This window comes from Canis aureus, chromosome 21 (assembly GCF_053574225.1).
Source record: "Canis aureus isolate CA01 chromosome 21, VMU_Caureus_v.1.0, whole genome shotgun sequence".
NCBI classification, from domain to species: domain Eukaryota; kingdom Metazoa; phylum Chordata; class Mammalia; order Carnivora; family Canidae; genus Canis; species Canis aureus.
In genome coordinates, this window is record NC_135631.1 from 24,943,760 (window position 1) to 24,964,140 (window position 20,381).

The window sequence follows — 20,381 nt, forward strand, 5'->3', positions numbered from 1 at the left end:
CCTTCTAAGTCTATGAGAAAAGTCTCTTGTTTAGGAACAAAGAAATAAAGAGGAGGGGCTGCTTCTGGCTGCACCCTAAAACAGGATAATTTGTTCCTAAATGGAAAAACAAAGGATTCTTGTATCTTTTATTTATTTCAACGATAAAGTCTGGCAAAAAGGAATATGATCAGGCCACAGAAGCTCACAATGGACAAGATGGTTAAGTGATAGTATTGAGATTTTAAATAGCCTGGATTTCAAGACTTTCTCTACTCTTTATGTCAGAGTGAGTTTCAAAATGTGTTTCAACTTCTCCATGCCTTAGAATTTGGAATCTTCAGTATCCAGGACATAGGATTGCTCTGAGGAATAAGTGAAATCATAGATTTAAAATCCATGGTACCCAGAGTGCAGATGGGGCATAGCCTCATCAGCATCCATTTCCTGCATTCCCTTTCCTAACAAAGATCCCATGGGCTTCCCAGCCACTCATCCTGGTAGATTTGACATCACGACCAGGATCATCTTGGTGCATCCCATTTTCTGGACACAAATATTGATTTAAAGATGGCACATAACTCGACCTGGGGCAATGAGACTTAAGAGGATAAGAGGATATAGTCTGTGGGCTTTGGAAAGGAAAATGCCTTACTCTTTTGCATGAATTCCCTGGAGAGATACCCCTTATCCCTGCTGAGTGCAAATGTGGAAGCTGCTGGCTGCCATCAGGCAAGGCAGCTGATGTCCTGAGACATGGAAGGAGGGAAAGAGTACAGTTCAATCTTTGGAGGACGTTATTAAGTTTTGGGAGCAAACCTCTTCTCTGAATATGTTAATTGTGTGAACCCATACATTCTCTTTATTCTTTACGCCTGTTGATCCAATAAAAAAAAATGTTTGAGTACCTAAATACATAATAACTGTTCATTAAATGTAACAATTATATTTTGAATCATATGGCGAAATGCGTTGAACTTAACCGAGAAAATTACTTAAAATATCAATGAAATTTTTAAAAATGAGAGACATCCTGGTACCTGGCACTCTAGCATATGGCCTATAAAATTTCACTCACTGTTTTAATTTCTCTTCTGGAATGGAATACTAAAAAGAGAAGACCTAGAAGGAAATGCATGGATTTACATTCTTTAATTTACCATACAAATTAAAAATTTACATATCTAAGTTTAATCTTAGTAATATTCAACTCCCTTGCCTACATACTTCCCCGCTGCCTTTTATTTCACTACAACCCGCTCTTTTTCGCCCCCAGAAAATGCCTCTAAATCCCTGAACCTGTCAGGTTTCACAAGCATGTAATTTTACTTTAGCTAAATTCTAAACACCAGTAAGAGGTGAATTTGACATGGGAACTGTGAAAGAGTCTTATCTACAGTGACACAACTGCTACCACCCTAATATCTATTAAGTAGCACAGAATTATAGTGTAACAACTCTGAAATTGCTTGTGACACCTGCATGAATACCAAATAGATTCGTTATGTTCAGACTTATTACAAAAAGCACTTTCTGAATTTTAAATGATTAAGACTCTTACAAATTAATAGCTACCGAGTGAGTTTACTTTCTAATGTACATATATTATTTAAAGATCACAATTCTGTTAAATGCAGGCAACGATGCAAATAATATTGCCACTTACTAGAAAGGGTCATTTAGAGCAGTATCCCTAATTTAGAAAGCTTTCAAATGGCATTATTTTAAGAAAAGTACACCCCCACTTTAAGTGCTACATGTCATTCTCTCCATCTCCCTGGAGATGAAGGAAAAAGAAAGAAAGAAAGAAGAAAGTGATAAATGTCCATATTATGCAGAATTTGCCTTTTTGAAATCCCATTCCCCATTGCACTAGCTGGGATTTTATAGAGATATAAATCACAAAGAAATAAGAAGCCAGTAATGAGATAGAAGTATATTTGAAATATGGATGCAAATTCTTACCACCTGCTGAGCAAAAGTAGTCTGCAGAGACTGTCCTGGAAACCGCGATGCCATTAGCATCTTGTAAGCTCTAAATTTGCAGCAGAAGAATAGAGGAATTATGTCTGTGAAATGCCAAAGGCCGCTCTGATTTATCTCTCAGCAGAGTGTTTCAGCCACATCCACATAAATATTTTAACAGGAATTTAATTTTCATTTTAGTCACACAATAAATCTTTTTATTACACACCATCATTTTGTCCTAAATGAGTTGCCTTTTTCATGCAATTTGTGTTCATTCTTCTTTTGTGTTTGATAAATACAATTTTAATATACAAAGGAACAATGGCTTTATTTACACAAGAGCCTTGCCACAGGCCATTTAATTTTAGCCATGAATTCTATTTATTTTAATAACAATTTATATGACAGCGACCAATTGTCTTATATATAACTTCAGCATTTGTTCTTAGGCCTCCGGGACCTTAGGAAATGGGGGCAATGAGGGGATGTGAGTTTCAAGTAATGCTTCAAGTGGATGTCCTTACTGGATTTGGGTTTAGATGCATTGGCTATAAGGTGTGCTCGTGGCTCTCTTCTCCATCTGACTGTCAGTGTCAAACGGCATGTGAGAATGGTGGGCAGTGTGGGTCTGCTGGAATCTCACCTTATTTAAATTTCATGGGTCACCCTGTTTTCTTGACTATGGTAATGTGTTATAAACACTAAAAACGATGGGCAATCCTTCTGAACCCCACAGGAGGACAATAAAAAGTATCACCTTTCATGTATTCCTTGAGGAAACACAGTAGTAAGCAGACCCCCAACAACCCATAGTGGATATTTATCCTGGAACCAGTCCCTCCAACAAAGTCAACAGTTGTGATCAAGATACTGAATTTGCTACTTGCAAGTGGGTCAACCAGCTGGTGTGTTGGACGACCATGATTGTAATCTCTGTAGTATCTCCCTTTCGGTTTTGTTTTAAAATATTTCATCATAACTGTTTATTTTAAAAACTCCCACAGAAGTGAGAGCTTGATTTTGAGGTAAGGAAACCTTAAAAAGGATAACACAATTGTTAAAGCACCACACATCTCTGCATCTTTATCAAAGCCTGCTGACATTGAATTTGACTGTGGCTAAGGGGGATGAGAAACAGATCCATATATTTTGTAACAGGTAATATATTAGGAAGAGTTTAAGAATGACTTTTTTTCACCATTCCTATTTCTATATGAGGGAGGTAGATTTTCCACCCTTGCTCATGCTTTGTTTAAAATGGAAGCAAAAAAAAAAAAAAAAAATGGAAGCAGCAAAGCCCAGGTCAACCACAGCCAGAGATCTAGCTTATGAGGACGTCTTTATTCCTAAATAAATGATGAAAAATTAAACATAACTTTTTTTTAATCCAAGTTTTCACATGACATTTTCCCAAACATTGGCTTTTTCATTTTTTTGTTTATTTTAATAGTTTATTGGATGGTCTGAGATGCAACAACTATCTTTGTTCTCACCTAGATAATAAACATGAGTGTCTCTGTGAAAAAAAAAGACATAGTGACAATAGAGCAATAAAAAATTGCCTAATACTTTAATAAAGGGACATAGGAAGAGGAAGATTGATTAGCTCAGATTTATTGGTCCACTTACTGCTTGCAGATGGCCCTCTAGCTTTTATTTCTTCTGTATGTCTTTCTCTATGTTTGAATTTTCTACAAAAACATGTCTATTATCCTTGTTCAAAGGAAAATTGTTTTCTTCCACTTGCACACAATAATTAAACTAAGTATTGTTAATACTATTAATTCTCTTCATTAACTCTGTCTGAATGTTCTCATCTCTTTTTTTGCATGTGAACTCTAGTTATGTATTGAAGCCCAGTTCGTGTGCTGCATTTGATTGTTCACACATTCATTTATGTATGTGCCCATTCATTCATTGCACAGCCCGGATATGGCTCTAAAGGAGGAAGCATCCCTTCCTTCAGCTGCCTGGAAATATCTCATTCTCTTTCCCTCTGTTTTTAATATCTCATTCTACACCATTAGTTCCTTGAGACATTAATCTGTGATTTGACTTATCTTTTTATCTCTATCAGTTTCTAAGAGAGCATCTTGTACATACTAAAAAATCAAAAATGTTTGTCGAAAGATTGAGCAAATCACTTTGCACTCTACATGAGGCTTGGTAAGCACAAATTATCTTGTCTCAAACCCTTCCTTCTTTGTTCAACTAATAAAATAAAGATAAATGTGGTTTGATTGCACACAAGCTTTAATCATAAGCATACAGTATAGTGTGTTGATCAATACATATGATTTCAAGTCCTGAATCCATGACTTAATTAGTTCTGTGACCATCTGCATTGTTAAATTACAGATAAATGATAGTTCCTAAGTAACCAAGTCAGCTTACTATTTGAATGAAATGGGATCCATGAGCCTAGTGAATCTAATGTCTGATGTATGTTGAAATCCCAGAATTTCTTAGTGCTGCTATTTTTATTAGTTCCTGTGACAGTTGTTATTAGTGTGAAGATCAAAGGTTGTGACTTATATTCAAACCCCTATCCTTATATCTTTATATATTTAAGTTATTTTAAGGTACCCAGCATCCTGGTTACAACCCAACTTTTCATGTTTAATATTCACTGCGGTGTTTGGACTGCCACATGATTCCACAGTAAGAATAAGGCAAATCGCCTTTTTTTATGATCACATTTCCTATGATGTTCTTTTATACCCCAAAATAATAATAGAAAATATTTCATCTTTCACTTTTGTTAAGTCCAAGGAAACTGCCTTTTCTTTCTGATTACCGAATCTTCTGTTTGTTCATTTCTCTTCCAGAGAGTTGAAAAGGATGTGGCTTTCTCACAAGCAGAAAACTGAATTGGGCTCCAAACATGTTATATTCCTGGAGAAAGGTAGCTAAGAAAAGTAATAGTAGCCTTGAAATTTCTTAAATGAAATGTATAATGGAAGTAGGAAAGTCTTGGCCAACCTCTACCCTCAGCTCTCTGACACAGTTAATTAAGATTGTAAGCAAACATTTTACTTTCCCCGCCCTTAATTTAAGGACAGGTTGGCATGCATAGATTTCCTACACTCCCTCTTTTAGTTGTGGTCTAAGACCAGGCAAACCAGGGAGGAAGACAATAAAGTAGAGCCAGACTGATCAAGATTTTAGTTTCCAAGTGTCCAAGGTTTAGTCTGGATTTCCATTATTCACTTCACTGTTAAATGTAAAAACAAACCTTTGGTTGGTTTCTGTTTGAAAGGGTTGGATTTGTGAAATGTTTTTTGCTTCTCCATTAACTTTAGTTTAACTATGTCCCAGGGCAGGATGCAGGATAACTGATGTCATCATTTAAAAGAGAATTTTCAACCTTAGCACTATGGGAATTTGGGGCCAGAATATTCTTTGTACTGGGGGGCAGACCTATGCATTGTAAGATGATTGTCATCATCTCTTCTCGTGACCCACTAGGTGATGATAGCACATCCTCACAACTGTGACAGCCAAAAGTGTTTCCAAATATTACCAATGTCCCACTGGGGGACATGATCATATTCCAAACACTGGGCTTGGAGCTGTACATTCAGTTTTGCAATAACCCTGAAGAGGAGGCATCATTGCTTTCAGTTTTACAAAGAAATGGAAATCCAAAGACTTTAAGTAATTTCCCTATGGTTACACGGATAGCAAATGATCAGCTTTTTCTTCTTTACCATTTTGTCTAGTCTGATCCTTCTTTTGACATAAAGATAGAGCTACTGAATCATACATTTGCAGTTGTAAAAATGGGGAAATTATGGAAGGAAAAGTCATATGTAAATTTCAGATATTTCTACTTTTAGAATATAGAAAGAGAAAAGCTATATGGCCATTAGGAAGTATAAAATGAAAATTAATATGAAGGCTCCAAGATTTTGTAATTAATTAATACTTAGCTCATTTCTGGGCTCTCTGTTGACTCTAATTATTCCTTTCAAAGTATCAAATTTCCTTTGTTAAGTAGTTCTGTCTTTTTTTTTTCGCTTAGATGGAGAAGACCCAGGAAATATAAAAACCAAATGCAATGTGGAATCTTAGGTCGGATCCAGGAACAGAAGAAGACATTAGTAGAAAGCTGGTGATATCTGTAATTTATTTCATAGTATTGTTCTAATGTTAATTTCTTGTTTTTGATCATTATATGATGGCTGTGCAAGATGCTAGTACTGGTGAAGCTGGGAATAAAGAGTATATGGGAAGTCTGACTATTTTTGTACCGTATCTGTTACATATAACATATTTAAGACTAAAAATGTTTTGAAATACAACAAATGAAATATATTAATAACCAAAACAAATTGTATCAGGAAGCAGATCTGGATTTCTAGTACTATTCTCCTGCTTTCTACTCTCATTTTTACCTTGGCCAGTTAAAATCTGTAATTTTTAGCTGTTTCATCTATAAAACAGGTGATAATAATATCTGAATATATAACTTATTCAAAGACATGATTGTAGACCTGATAAATAAAGCCTATCTATCTAATATCTTATTATCTGTCTATGTATATTCATCTAAAATACATGCATATGCACTCAACAGCTTTCTGTTAAAAAACATTCAAACCAAACCTTATTTTTGGTTTTCAACTATAGAGTGTGAAATGAGTATTTGAAAACAGTGACACTGAGTTTCACTGGCCAAAAGAATTTGCTATTACATTATTCAGCCATCACGCTATTGTGGGTTTCTTAGGCAGATGAATGATTATAGGAGGTTACTAATAATGAGGATGAGACTACATACCTAATGTTCTAGAACTGCCATTAGGAAATGCAAGTGTCTCACTGCTCAATTCTGCCAAGATATTTTGCCTTGTAACTTCCCTGAAGGAAACTTAGAGTAAAATGAACTTTATCTGAAAAGTTTAGGATTCCTTCCTTGGGACATCCTTTATCCCAAGACATCTTAGCATCTGCTCCCAATGTTTGCATAAGAGGTGCTGAAATTTAATCAATGCTCACTATGGGACCAGTATAATATTTGATGTATTACATAGATTAATGCATTTATCACCTCTGAAGAAGGTTTCAATGATAAAAATGATAAAATACTGGCTTTAGGTATCTGCAGCAAAGTAGATGCTGGTTTTAAATAGTAGTGAAACCATCCAGATCTTTCAGCAAAGTTCCTTGAGAGTGCTTTCACTAAGAGTTTATCTAATATTGCCTGCCACCATATTGCAACATTTAAAAGTTGTGTTTTCTGTTTTGGATTATGCCCTTATTTTAATCTGACTGACTTCAAAGAGATAGCCCAGATACAGATAGAGAATGAACAGAGCTTCTTTTGCAACAGCAGAGGAGTAGAGTTCCAGGCAAATTGGCAGCTTATAAAGCCAAGTGCTGTTGTAGCTTTTATACTGTAGGTAGTGAGGGCTCTTCTATTCCATAAAAATATGACTTGTGACTGTGGCCTCTGAGATTCCAGGCAGTTTCATATTGATAAGGTGAGCTATTTATCCAGTCTGTTCTACAAGATGGACCTAAGAAATGGTGTCTATATTGGGATAGTCATATTTTATCCCTTCATCTATTACTGGAATTCCTGAGCTTATCTATTAATTATCTTCCTTGGCCCTGGCACTACTTTTCTCCCTTAGCTTTGAAGAGATTTAATTTTTTCTTATACTCTTTGTTTAAATTTCTCCATGGTATGATTCCAGTGTTGTTCCTTTGGTTGAAGTCAGAATTGACATTTTGCTTTTTTAAAGGAATCAGAGAAAAAAAGGATCAAACTTACTTACTTACTATTATTTTAGGAGAAGAACATCCCCAAAGAACTTGTAATTTTTTTAAAAGCCAAACTGAATCTATAATCCCCTTCCCCTACCCTAAGCCAAATTCCAAGTCATCTTCTCTTTGGAACATAAGTTCAGAATGGAGAGCTTTCTGTAAATCTTTACAGGAGCCCTCTGCCCACTCTGTTTCTGGCTTTCAATACTACCATTAGAGTTTCAGTTTTCTGAATTAAACTAAAAGCATAAGTGTAACTGGCAAGATCCCATTCCCAAAGTAATGTGATCAAGGTAGTTTATTTTTCCCAAATAGTTGGCTGGGTGCGAACACACTGTTCTAAAACATTTGGAGATGATCCAGAACTAGGGCAGGGATCTCCAAAAAGCAGTAAGGAACAAGGAGGATCTCAAAATCATTGATACACTCACTGAACACACAGTAAAATGATATCCTACCGGTATCTGATGTAGTTGTTCTGGTAGAAACCAAATCTGAGCCATACAGCTGTGGATAAAGGAAAGTCTAGCCAGAAATAAGGAGCTATTTCTCATATTCATCATCTTATGAAGAGGCAAGTCCTAAGATAGAACATGGAGATTGGAAGCTAAGTCTCAAACAGGAGCAAGAAGGAGTCCTTTCTTTTCAGAGAGCAGCCCTTTCTTGGACTTGAAGGATTTATGATATGTTCAAGAATAACCTCTGGCATTAATGGAAAGATGGTCTCTATCAAGTAGTGGTTGTTGTGTGCTGGACCTCATGACAGTGGGCTGAGCGAAGGGGACTCCTGGGAGAAGTACCAGGAGTACTTCTTGTTGTCAGATAAGCTAAGTATATTTGCCTTTCTGGAATTGTCTCCTTTAGCCTGAATCATAAAGTCTGGCTTAAATACAAAAGCTTGTCCAACTATGCTATTGATATTTAAGGGAAGGGTCAGGTCAGTTCACACATAGAAAAGTGAATACTAGAGACAATAGTCTTATCTTTAGACAAGAGTAAAGACTGTAAGATTTAGCTGTTCCTTGCAATCTAAAGATTTTCTCCTAATTGCCATCCTTGGAGGACAGGGATTTGATTCTGTCCAAAGCAGCTATAGGTTTCTTATAATAAGTTCAGGGAGAATTAGAAAGTCTTAGTACAAAAAGCGAAGTAGATTAAACACTGGTTTGTGCCATCTGAGTTCCTTCTCAATACACCCTAAAAGGACTTTTTCTTCTTTCTGTGATGAATTAGCACTCAACTTCACCAGCTCTTCTCAATTATTTATGTTTCATTCTCTCTTCTAGTTCTTTAATTTCTCGTTAGGATAGGTGATGCATTAGGTTCTTGGATCATAGAGATTAGTCTAATTAGGATAATTAAAGTTGTTCTTTCTCAAGTTTTGTTCAGGGACTTCATCTGATATCTTGTCTCTGCCCTTTCCTTCTGTCTTTGTATTGGAAAACATTGAACCAAAAATAAAATATACATTTCATAGTTTACTAATTTTTTTCTCATTTTTATTCTTTGTCTTCTGATATCCAAAAAGCAATTGAGACAGACCAGTCTTGGTACCATTAAAAATTACATATAACTTAACATTTTGCAGTGATGTGCTAGAACTGGCTGGCCCCTAAGTGTCGACTGATAAATATTCAGGAATTTCATGATCTGAGTGTTAAACTATTAACTGAAATTAGCCATGGTAAGAGTATTTGCACTGCTATAGAAATTGGAAATTTCTGTAAAGCAGAGTCTTTCTTCCTCCTTCTTTTTTCTAGAGAACTATCTTTCCAACATATCATCAAAGTTGGTTGTTGGCATCATAAATATGGCATAAAAATTATTATTATAAATTGAAGTGGATTGATTTTCAAAAGTAGATAACAACTTTTTTTTTTTAACATGAAGGAGATATGTTTATTTGGTTTTAATTTTTTCATGGTTTTTTTGAAATGGATCTCTAGGAGGAAAGGGGTACTTCCAGGACTATAAAAACACAGAAAAAAATAAGACATAATAGGGAATAAGTTCTGAAAAATATATTATGTTTTGTTTGTCCTTAAAAATGAATTCTTGCATGATATTTATTGCATAAGCAGATATCTTATTCAAATACTGAAGTTTAAAATTAGCTAGAGGGAATAGCAGAAACAGACCCACAAATACAGAGAACAAACTAGTGGTTGCTGGGAGAGTGAAGGGCAAAATGGGTGAAGAGGAGTGGGAGGTACAAACTTCCAGTTATGGAATGAGTAAGTCATGGGGACAAAAGATACTGCATAGGGAATATAGTCAACTGTTTGGTGACATATGGTAGCTATACTTGCGATGAGCATAGCATAACATATAGAGCTGTCGAATCACTGTTGTACACCTGAAACTAATGTAACATTGTATGTCTACTATACTTCCTTAAAAAAAAAAAAGAAGAAAGAAAGAAAGAAAGAAAGAAAAGAAAGAAAGAAAGAAAGAAAGAAAGAAAGAAAGAAAGAAAGAAAGAAAAGAAAGAAAGAAAGAAGAAAGAAAGAAAAGAAAAACTAGCCAGAGGAAATTAGCCTTATAGGATTAGTTAGCTTGCATTTTCCTGAAGGTAACAGACCAGGGGATTTCTGGCGTTAGCTATTCCTATTGATAAAAGTTAGAGAAAGTGTTTTTGAGAAAGTCCAGTCAATTAACTGAGTTTTTGTTTTAACAAATCATTTGGTTTAAAGAGCCTTTAAGCAGGCTGAACTACTAGAATTATTCTTTAATATTTCTCTTCTGAAGTTTTTATTTATTTTGAACCAAGACAATAGAAAGAGGTAGGGGGTAAAGTGGGCTGGTGGAGAAAGAGCTGGTGATTGACTTGAATTGGTAGAGTGGAGTCTTTTATATTTGCAACTCACCTGTTATCAACAGTGGGCTCTTATTAGTTTCCTATTGCTGAGAAATTACCACAAACTCAGTACTTTAAAGTAACAAACACTAATTCTTGTAAAATTCTGTGATTCAGAATTCAAAATAAGTTTTGCAGGGCCAAAGTAAAGGTGTCTACAGGACTGTGCTCCCTTGAAAGATTCTAAGGAAGAACCATTTTCTTGCCTTTTCCAGCTTCTAGAGCTGTATTCCTTGGCTCATGGGACTTCCCTCTATCTTCAAAGCCATCAGGACAAAACTTTGCTTCAGTCATGACATTACCCTCTCTCTCTATAGTCAATCTCCCACTACTTCCCTCTTATAAGGACTTCTGTGATTACATGTAGAACCCATCCAGATAATAAAGGGTGATTTCCACATCTCAAGATTCCTAATTTAATGACACCTGTATAACCCCTTTTCACATATAAGGTGACATTTGCAGGGGTTGGGGTCTAGATAACTTTGGGGAGCAATACTCAGCCTACCACAGGCCTCTCAGAGGATGAGCAGAGAGCTTGATGCCCTCACTGGGGCACTTTGGGGTACACAGCAATTACCTATGAAGTACCCCATTTGAGAAGGTCTAGCTTGCTTTAAAATTTTATCTTTGGCTTCTTTGCACCTCATCTGCCTACTAATCCTACCTGCAGAGAAGAAGAGCAAGAAAATATCCTGTATAGGGGCTCGGTTGGTTAAGCATATGCCTTTGGCTCAGGTCATGATCCTAGGGTCCTAAGATTGAGCCCTGCATTGGTCTCCCTGCTCAGCAGGGGATGTGCTTCTCTCTCTCCTTCTGCCTCTCCTCTCTGCTTATGTTCTCTCTCTCTTTCTCTCTCTCTCTTAAATAAATAATCTTTTTTTTTTTTTTTTTTTTTTTTTTTAAAGAAAGACAATGTCCTGTATTAAGCTATGTGTTAAACCACAGTGAGTCCAGACATACTTTTTCTTCCCTATGTGGAACAACCTTGGGACCAAGCAAGAAAAAAAAAATCTTAGTTGCTTCCTGCAGGAAATACTTGCCTCTGAAAGATAATAATTTTAATGAAGTGGAATTATTTACTTAATAAGACTCACTCAAGAAATTTACTTGGATGTGCTCAGCCATCCAAAGCTATGTCATCAACTCTACTTAATCTCAAAGTTCTCCTCCTTGAGCTCATCTAAAATCATCTGGCTCATGACCTACAACCATATATATGCCATTTCCTAATTTCTTCATTTTGACTCATTTTTAAGACTGTCCAGTGTTCTCTTACAGTAAATTTGATAAACTTAGCTTGATGAGCAGGTTTCTCTGATGTTCTTTTGAGGAATACTACCAACAGTGAACTCTTGAAATGATCTTTCAGTTATTATGTGACCAGTTTCGGTAGGCACTATCTTAAGCCTCAAATGTACCTTTCCCTCTGAGGCCTAAGAACACAGTAGGGTTTTTCTATAACATATATACATATATATGTATATATGTATATATCTTATATTTTACACAGAAGTTATCTTATTAAAAAATGTTATCAATTTAGAGGAGACCATGGTTTAGAAGATGGCAGAAGCAATAGCATGGGGACATTTTTTACCCTCTCTTCTACCAGTAAGTACAAAACAAACAAAACTTTTTTCTTCTAGGTATTTACTTCAGGTTTATGTAGTCTCTATCTATGACTTAACATTTATTGAAAGAGTACATTTTCAACATTCTGAAAAGATGACTCCAGGTAGCAACTGAGAGATCATTGCCAGAGCAATAGGCTAGGCTTGCTAATTAGCTGCAGAATTCACTTCAACACATCATTCTCTCAATATTCACTTAAAATACTTGCCAGGTGTCTTTATAAATGTCATCTGATTTTATTCTCCTTGCAATCCTATTGGATAGCTCTTGGGGGCATGAGGGGGCCAATAAATCAAACCACTCCTCTGTTTGAGTTCTGAACCAGTACCTACACAGTTATAAGATTGAAGGACCTTGAAATGTAAGTTTTATTGTCAGTGGAGCTGAAATAGGCCTCATGACATTGACTTGCAGTCAAATGAGTTTCCTAATGCTTTTATTAAATAATTAGATCTACCAAACCAGGCATGAAAAGAGCAGTTCAATAGCCTTATATCCAGGGAGCAGTACTCACCAAATGGGGAAGAAGGAGACTGCTGAGACTATAGAATGTCTTGGCAAGCTTAGAAATCAGTAAGTCACTCCTCTCTGAGGAGGAGAGCAAGGCATGGAAAGAAAACTGGAAAGTGTTATATTAATAGTTTCCTTCTGGGAGTGTGAGCTTCTTCTGGAAACAAGACAAGGAAAAAAAGAGTTCTCTCTAATGTAAGTATTATTATCTCTGTTCCACATTATGGTATATTTTATACTTTAAACGTTCATCCCCAAGTGCCAGAAATGGCATTCTGAGCCTTAAAATGATCCCTTTCTCCTTCCTTCCGACTATTATATTCATATTATAAAATTTTTATTCATATTATCAAATATGAAATATTTTATAACTGTCAATTAGATCAAATTGATGCTGCTATTCAGTTCAACTATACCTTTACTAATTTTCTGTTTGTTGGATATATTAATTTAAAAACTAGTGGTATTGAAGTCCCCAACTATAATAGTGGATTTGTCTATTTCTTTCTCATAGTCCTATTAGTTTTTGCCTCATGCGTTTTGATGCTCTGTTGTTAGGGGCATATATGTTAAAGATTGTTAAGTCTTCTGGGAGAATAGACAGCTTTATTATTACATTGTGACCCTCTTTAACCCTGAATTCTTTTTGTCTTATGTCTACTTTGAAATCAATATAGCTATGCAAACTTTCTTTTGATTAGTGTTAGCAAGGTATACCTTTCCCCATCTCTTCTTTTTTTTTCTATGCATCTTTTTAAAAGTTTAAGTGACATTCTTATAACATATACTTAACCATTTTGAAGTGAACAATTCAGTGGCATTTAGTAAATCTGCGGTGTTGTGCAAGCTAGTTTCAAAATGTCTTCATTACCTCAAAAAAAAAAAAACAAAAAAAAAAACCAAAAAAACAAACCCACACCATATCTATTAAGCAGTTATTCCACCATTATCCTTTCTCCCTATCCCCTGGCAATGTCAGTTTTCTCTCTTTACAGATTTACCTATTCTGGATGAATGGAATTATACAATCTGTGACATTTTTTTTGTCTTTGGCTTCTTTCATGTGGCATAAAGGTTTTGAAGTTCTTCCACACTGTGGCACACATATATTGGTACTTCATTCCTTCCTATGGCTAGACAATATTTCATTGTATGTATATACCACAGTTTATCCATTCATCCATTGATGAGTATTTGGATTGTTTCTACCTTTCATCTACTGTGACTAGTGTTGCTGTGAACATGCATGCACATGTATTTGTTTGACTACTTGTTTTCAACTCTCTGAGGTATATACTCAGGAATGTGCTATAAATTGAATGTTTGTGTCCTCCCAAAACATATGTTGAAATCCAATCTCTAATGTGATGATTTTTGGAAGTGAGACCTTTGGGAAATAATTAGGTCATGAGGGTAGAGCCCTCATGAGTGAGATTAATGCCCTTATAAAAGAGGCCCCAAAGAGTTCCTTTGTTGCTTGCATCATGTAAGAACACAACAAAAAGATGGCATCTGTAAACAAGGAACTGGGCCCTCACTAAATCTGCTGGTACCTGGATCTAGGACTTTCTAGCCTCCAGAAATGTGAGATAAATTTCTATTTTTTATAAGCCACCTAGGTTTAGTTTTCTGTTACAGCTACCCTAATGGACCAAGACAGAGTAGAATTGCTATATCATATCATGATTCTGTGTTTAACAGAATAACTTTCATCCATCCCATCCCTTTACTATTAATCTGTGACTGTATATTTAAAGACAACATAAAACTGAGTCTTTTTTTTTAACTCCTGCTAATAATCCCTGTCTTTTAATAGGTGTGTATTTAGACCATTCACATTTAAAATGATTGTTGATAGAGTTGCACTAACAAGTACCATGTTTGTAATTGTTTTCTATGTTCTGCATGTGTTCTTTGTTTCTTTTTTTCTTGTCCCTGCCCTCTTCTTTTTGTTTTTATAATCTTTGCTCATTTTTTTCTGCCATTTTTAGTTTGAGAATTTTATAGGATTACATTTTCTTTCCTTCCCCATCACAACAATTACATTTCTTTAAAGAATTATTTTCATGATTGCAGTAGAGTCTGCAACATACATTCACAATTAACTTAAGTTCACTTTAAATAGCATTATCTTCCTTTAAGCATGGTACAAGTACCTTATAACAGATCATTTAAAAACTTTTTCTCATGACATAGTTATGTACTCCAAAGAATTGAAAACAGGTGCTCAAATATATGTACATGTATGTTCATAGAAGCACTATTCACAATAGCCAAAAGATAGAAACAACTCAAATGCCTAAAAATTAATAAATGAGTAGACAAATTGTGGCATATGATTCGGTCATCAAAAGGAAACACAGGGGACGCCTGGATGACTCAGCCATTGAGCGCCTGCCTTCAGCCTGGGGCATGATCCTGGAGACCTGGGATCAAGTTCCGCATCAGGCTCCCTGTGTGGGGCCTGCTTCTCCCTCTGCCTGTGTCTCTGCCTCTTTCTCTGTGTCTGTCACGAATAAATAAATAAAATCTTAAAAAAAAAAAAAAAAGGAAACAGTACAAATACATGGCATTCATTTAACTTACCCATTTTTTATAATCACCTGATGCATTTTTACTATTATTTATTTGATAAAAAGTCACCTATTAGATTAGTTCTTCACCTTTTGGTAGTTCAAATTATATATGCCATTCCATTTGAATTTTTCTTTATGGTTCTTTGATGTTCTGTTTTATTTCATTCTTTTTTTGTCTTTGCATCTCAGTTTGAGGAGCTCCTATTAATATGCCTTCAAGCTCACTGACTATTTCTTTGGCCACATATAGTCTACTAATGAGCCCATTAACGACATTCATTATTATGTTGCAGTGTTTTTGATTTTGAGTATTTCTTTTGATTCTTTTTAGATTTTTTCCTCTTTGTATATATTACCTGTGTTGCATGTTGTCCACTTTTTCAATCTGAGCCCTTAATATATTAATCACTGTGATTTAAAATTCTCTATCTGTTGATTCTAAAAGCTTTATCATATCTGAGACTATTTCTGATGCATACTTTGTTTCCTCAGACTGTGGTTTTTCATTTGTTTGTTTTTATATTTTAGCATGCCTTTTAATTTTTTTTTTTTTTGAAAGCTGGACATGATGCATTAAGGGACAGGTAAATAGACCTTCAGTGTAAAGTTTTATGTTAGTATGTCTGAGGGTTGGACTGTGTTTAATGTTTACTCCAGCTGCAGGTGCCAAAGGATCCTGTTTCCTCTAGAGTCATTGTTTTGTTTCAAGTGTTTTGTTTGGGTTTCCCAAATTGCTCCTTCTCAAGTAGAATCTGTGTATTATAGTTCAATCCACTATTATACCAGAGACCTAAAGTAAGGTGTGGAGGAGGGGAAGAGTTCTATAAACTTATGATTAAACCTCAGTCTTTTAGAGGGCTTGTGTCCCTGGGCTGTGACCTTCACAAGTGTTTCTTAACTTTTTCTCTCCTTAGGTGAGGCATGAAGGTGAAAGGGGACAAGAGTTTGAAAATTTCCCTTCTCCAGATCATAGAAGGATTTTGCAAAGTCTCTTCCCTTACAGATAGGCCTTCATTATGATAAATACTCTGGGCATGTTTCAAAATGGTTGTTTTTCTCTTTCCTATGTCATAAACACAAGGTATCTTTCTTTTTAGCCTTTTCTGTGAGAAACTGAGGCCCCTGGAGGTAAAACTTCTGAATGTGTGGGAATTCTGTAGGCTCCTAAGAGTCCTTACTCTCAAGGTAGTGTGCATTCAATCTCCAGCAATTTGTCAAAATTAACATAAATTATAGTTCTGATTTAAAGTTTATAAGCACATAACATTTATAGCATGTTGTGATTATCTGTATTTGTTGTCTCTCCAGATTTTGGGGTAGCAGTTTGCCCTATGAATTTAATTCTCTGATGAGTCCAAGAAAGGTTGTTGAATTTCAGTTTGTTTAATTGTTTCTTATCTTAAAGATGGAAGTGACAACTGCCAAATTCTTTATACAATGGAGATGCAATCCCTCATATCTTTAATTATTCTAACAATAGCTTCTGGATGTTTACTTAGGTTACTTATAATTTTTCAGTATCAATAGATATTGATAATCCTATTTCATTTTTCTTTTCCCTCACTCACCTATTCTCGAGGATGAAAATTTTGTATCTTTTCTTGCCTGCTCAAATCTTCAACATTTCATATGACATCTTTATTCTCAGCTGATGACATTTGCTCTATTTCACTGAGCAAATTGAAGCAATTGGAAGAGAACTTTCATAAGCTTCCATCACCGAATTGAACCAACTGCGTGTATTAGAACATATTTTGTTCTTCCTGTTGTCACAGATAAAATTCCCATTCTTTCTTCAATGGCTAACCCATCTTCTTTCATGACAGCAGTTTTACTTTCTTGCTTAGTCAGGAATATCACACAAGAAATTCCCACATCATCTCTCCTGAATCATTAATTTTCACTATCTTTAGGATCATTTCCATCAGTGCAGGAGTAGCTGGTATCTTTTCCACTATATAAAACAATAAGACATGCCTTTAAGTAAAACTGCCACCCCTTTCTGCTCCTACCTTCATTGTTTGCTATATTTTGAAACAAATTTCTTGAAAAGAAATTTCTTCTTACTCTCTCCTATACCCTCTCCTCCTATTCTTTCTAAAATTAATTCAAATCTGGCTTCTACCTACCCATTCTACTAAAACAGCTGGCCTCTCCATAACAGTGATAGGGTGAATTATTTGCCCATGATTCTTTCTTCTTTCCCTCTCTTTTCATGGTTTAGTATATACCCCATTGACATAGATCTTGGCTGGGTGGCTTACTCTGGTTAGTGAAATATAGGAGAAGAGAGTCACCACCTCTGAGCCAAGGCAAGTTTCCATTCACCCTTTTGAGGTTCTTATCTGCATCATTAGAAAGGAATACTCTCAGTGGCTGTAGATCCTTAAATAAATGGCTTATAAGCATGCTTATTCTTTTCTATATCTGCTACAGTAGTTCCATATTTACTCTCCCAAAAGTGGAGTATCCCATACCTATTCATAACTAAAGGATGGAGGTTAAGTTTAAACATCCCCAAGGTCTAGTCACAGAGATTTGAATCCTATAATAGCACTTGGTATCTGTAGACAGCAGTTGACTTATCTTTATCATATAACCTTCTAATTTACATATGCTAGATTTTCTTAGAACTTACTTGAGTTACATTTTGTAATATGAGGTAAAGACATATAAAACCTATTTCTACCTTTAGCTTTAAGTTTTCTCCTTCCACAAAAGAAAGAATAACAGCCTTTTAGAATTGCATGTATTTATTTTCATACTGGTTTGATAAAAATTATTTAGTTTACCTGACAAATTCCTTGTGATTTGTTAGGAACCAAAAACAATTTCTTATTAAGCTATTCAAGTGAGAATAGCAGAGACACTGAAGCGTCCCTTCAGTAGGATAGTAAATACTGGGCAAAGTGTTTTGGGTGACAAATGATTGAGTCCTCATTCTTTTACTGACAAACTATGTGACGTTAGGGTGTCAACCCAATCTTTCTTTGCCTTTGTTTCCTTAAATAAAAATAAGCAGTGTAACTTGATGAGATTCAGTTAAGCCCTGAAATTTTATCAACAGCAAAAAATATTGTCCATTAAAAAAGAGATGGACAAATAATTGAACTGCCTAGAATGGAAAGGATATTAGGAAGTTTATAGAGTGAGCAAAATTGACACTTCACATGGTGAAGAGAGAAAAGAAATGGCATCAAATGAGATAGTTACTGTAAAAAGAGTCCATTGAAACAAGAACATATGGAGAATAATGCCTGCCATGTTCAAATTAGTGCCAGATTTTTGTGGTTTGTTGGATGCTTTTCCATAGACTTTAGAAGGAAAAAGAATACAGCTGTGAAAACTCCCCTCTTCACCTTGGCTGAGGAACTCTCCAAGAGAGCAGATGGTTCTGAGTTTCAAGCCATGAATCATTGTCAAGGGATCTCCTCAAGCTGCTGCAAGCAAGAGGAGTTGACAAGCCTCAATGGGTAATATTTTTATTACTATTGGTGTCAGTCGCGTCTGTGCCTTTGCTGGTGGGACCAGGTTTATTGTTAATAAAGCTACAACTTGGAAACAAAATAGCAAGTGTCATCAAATTATTTCTACTTAATGTCGAATGGATGTTTCAAGACTTTAGTATTCTTCTTTAATAGTCACCAGTGAAGAAAGTAAGAGAGGAGACATTTTATTCTCTTTAGTTATTTTTGTCAGAGCAGTCTGATAAAATAAATATTTTGTTTTGGTGCCTTATGTAGCTAATTTTGAAAGCCATCATTATTAGTATTTTATTGGTTGTACTGTGTGATCTATATTTGTTATTTTTTTATAAGGTAGGTAAATAAGTGACAGTTGGCTTTTGACCTGGATTATAATGGATTTAATTCTAATGTGGTGTATCATAATGGGTATATATGGTATGTAGAGGAACAATGGTGAATTAATTTGACTCTCTTAGAAAATCTTGGATCAGTGGGTGCTTCATATAAGACAGAACCAGATTATATCAGCCTTCCTTGTTAAAACTCTCATATACTTTTAGTGTGTTGATTAGACTGTATTTTAGCTACTTTAGTTACTTTCACTAAAGTCACTGTCAGTAGATTTAATCAAAATTTTATCTAGAAAAATTTTACCTAATCAAAATTTTACCAAGATATCTTGGTATGTTTTATAGACTTTAATCTTGGCTATGTTTTATAGAATTTAATGATTAGAATATGCTTCAGTGATCACTTTTAACATGTTCAATTGCAAAATATCTTGGACCATTAGGTTTCAAAACGAGAAATCTAATAGAGGACCAAAGTGGTAAAAAGTAGAGGTTTTCCATAATGTGGAAAAGTCAATATTTGATGGAAAACCAGGTGCTGTAGTGAAAGAGATAAGGGCTGTTTCAGAAAGCACATTCACTTTTTACTTCTGCAAAATTTAGTCTGGCAAGTAGTTTGGGTGAGTGCTATGAGTGTTACCTTTCCTAACATGCAAGGTGGGCGGTCAGGTGCAAAGAACAGGGTATTTGAGTCCTCCAGACCTGCTCCATCCCTTTAAGCTCTATGACCAGTTACAAATAGTCACTTTCTTCAACTCTGAGGCACTTTTTTCAACTGTAAAATGGGGAGAATGATATGTATCTCAATATGTTGCAGGGTTATTGTGAAAAGAAAGCCAACTTCTAGAATCCTTGGATTGTATCTGGCATATGATAGGCACTCAGTAGTTGTAGCCATTGTTAGTGTTTTTCAATGTACTACTGAGTACCAACTCAGCCCTTGTCATTTTTATGTCTATATAATGTGCCAGAGGAAAAATACAGCAAATGTTAAACATATCAAAAGGAGAGCAAAGTAAAAAAAAAATAGAGTTGGATGAAATATTTAGAAAACAGGTTTCTAGACCTGGCTTTGCCAGTATAAAACTTTACAACCCTGAGAAACTTCACTTATCCTTTCTATACCTCAGGGTTATGTATAAAATGAGAAAATGAAATTATATTAGCTATCTGAACCATGCTCTGAAGAACATTGATGTAGATGATAATTCCTAGAATAAAAGAGTTCCATGTTAAAACACATTTTAAAAAATCTCTGGACATATCT

The 20,381-nt window shown here is 35.3% G+C and overlaps 1 long non-coding RNA gene across 18 annotated transcripts in view; it reads left to right on the forward strand.

Annotated features, from left to right (window-relative positions):
• The window catches only part of LOC144292805 (uncharacterized), a 230,447-nt gene extending 224,248 nt beyond the window's left edge, over positions 1-6,199 (forward strand). For all 18 annotated transcript variants that reach the window (XR_013360176.1, XR_013360184.1, XR_013360185.1 and 15 more), the window contains 2 exons: positions 4,776-4,852; positions 5,972-6,199. This is a non-coding gene — a long non-coding RNA (uncharacterized LOC144292805). The remainder of the gene's footprint in view (positions 1-4,775; positions 4,853-5,971) is intronic.
• The last annotated feature ends 14,182 nt before the right edge of the window (positions 6,200-20,381 follow it).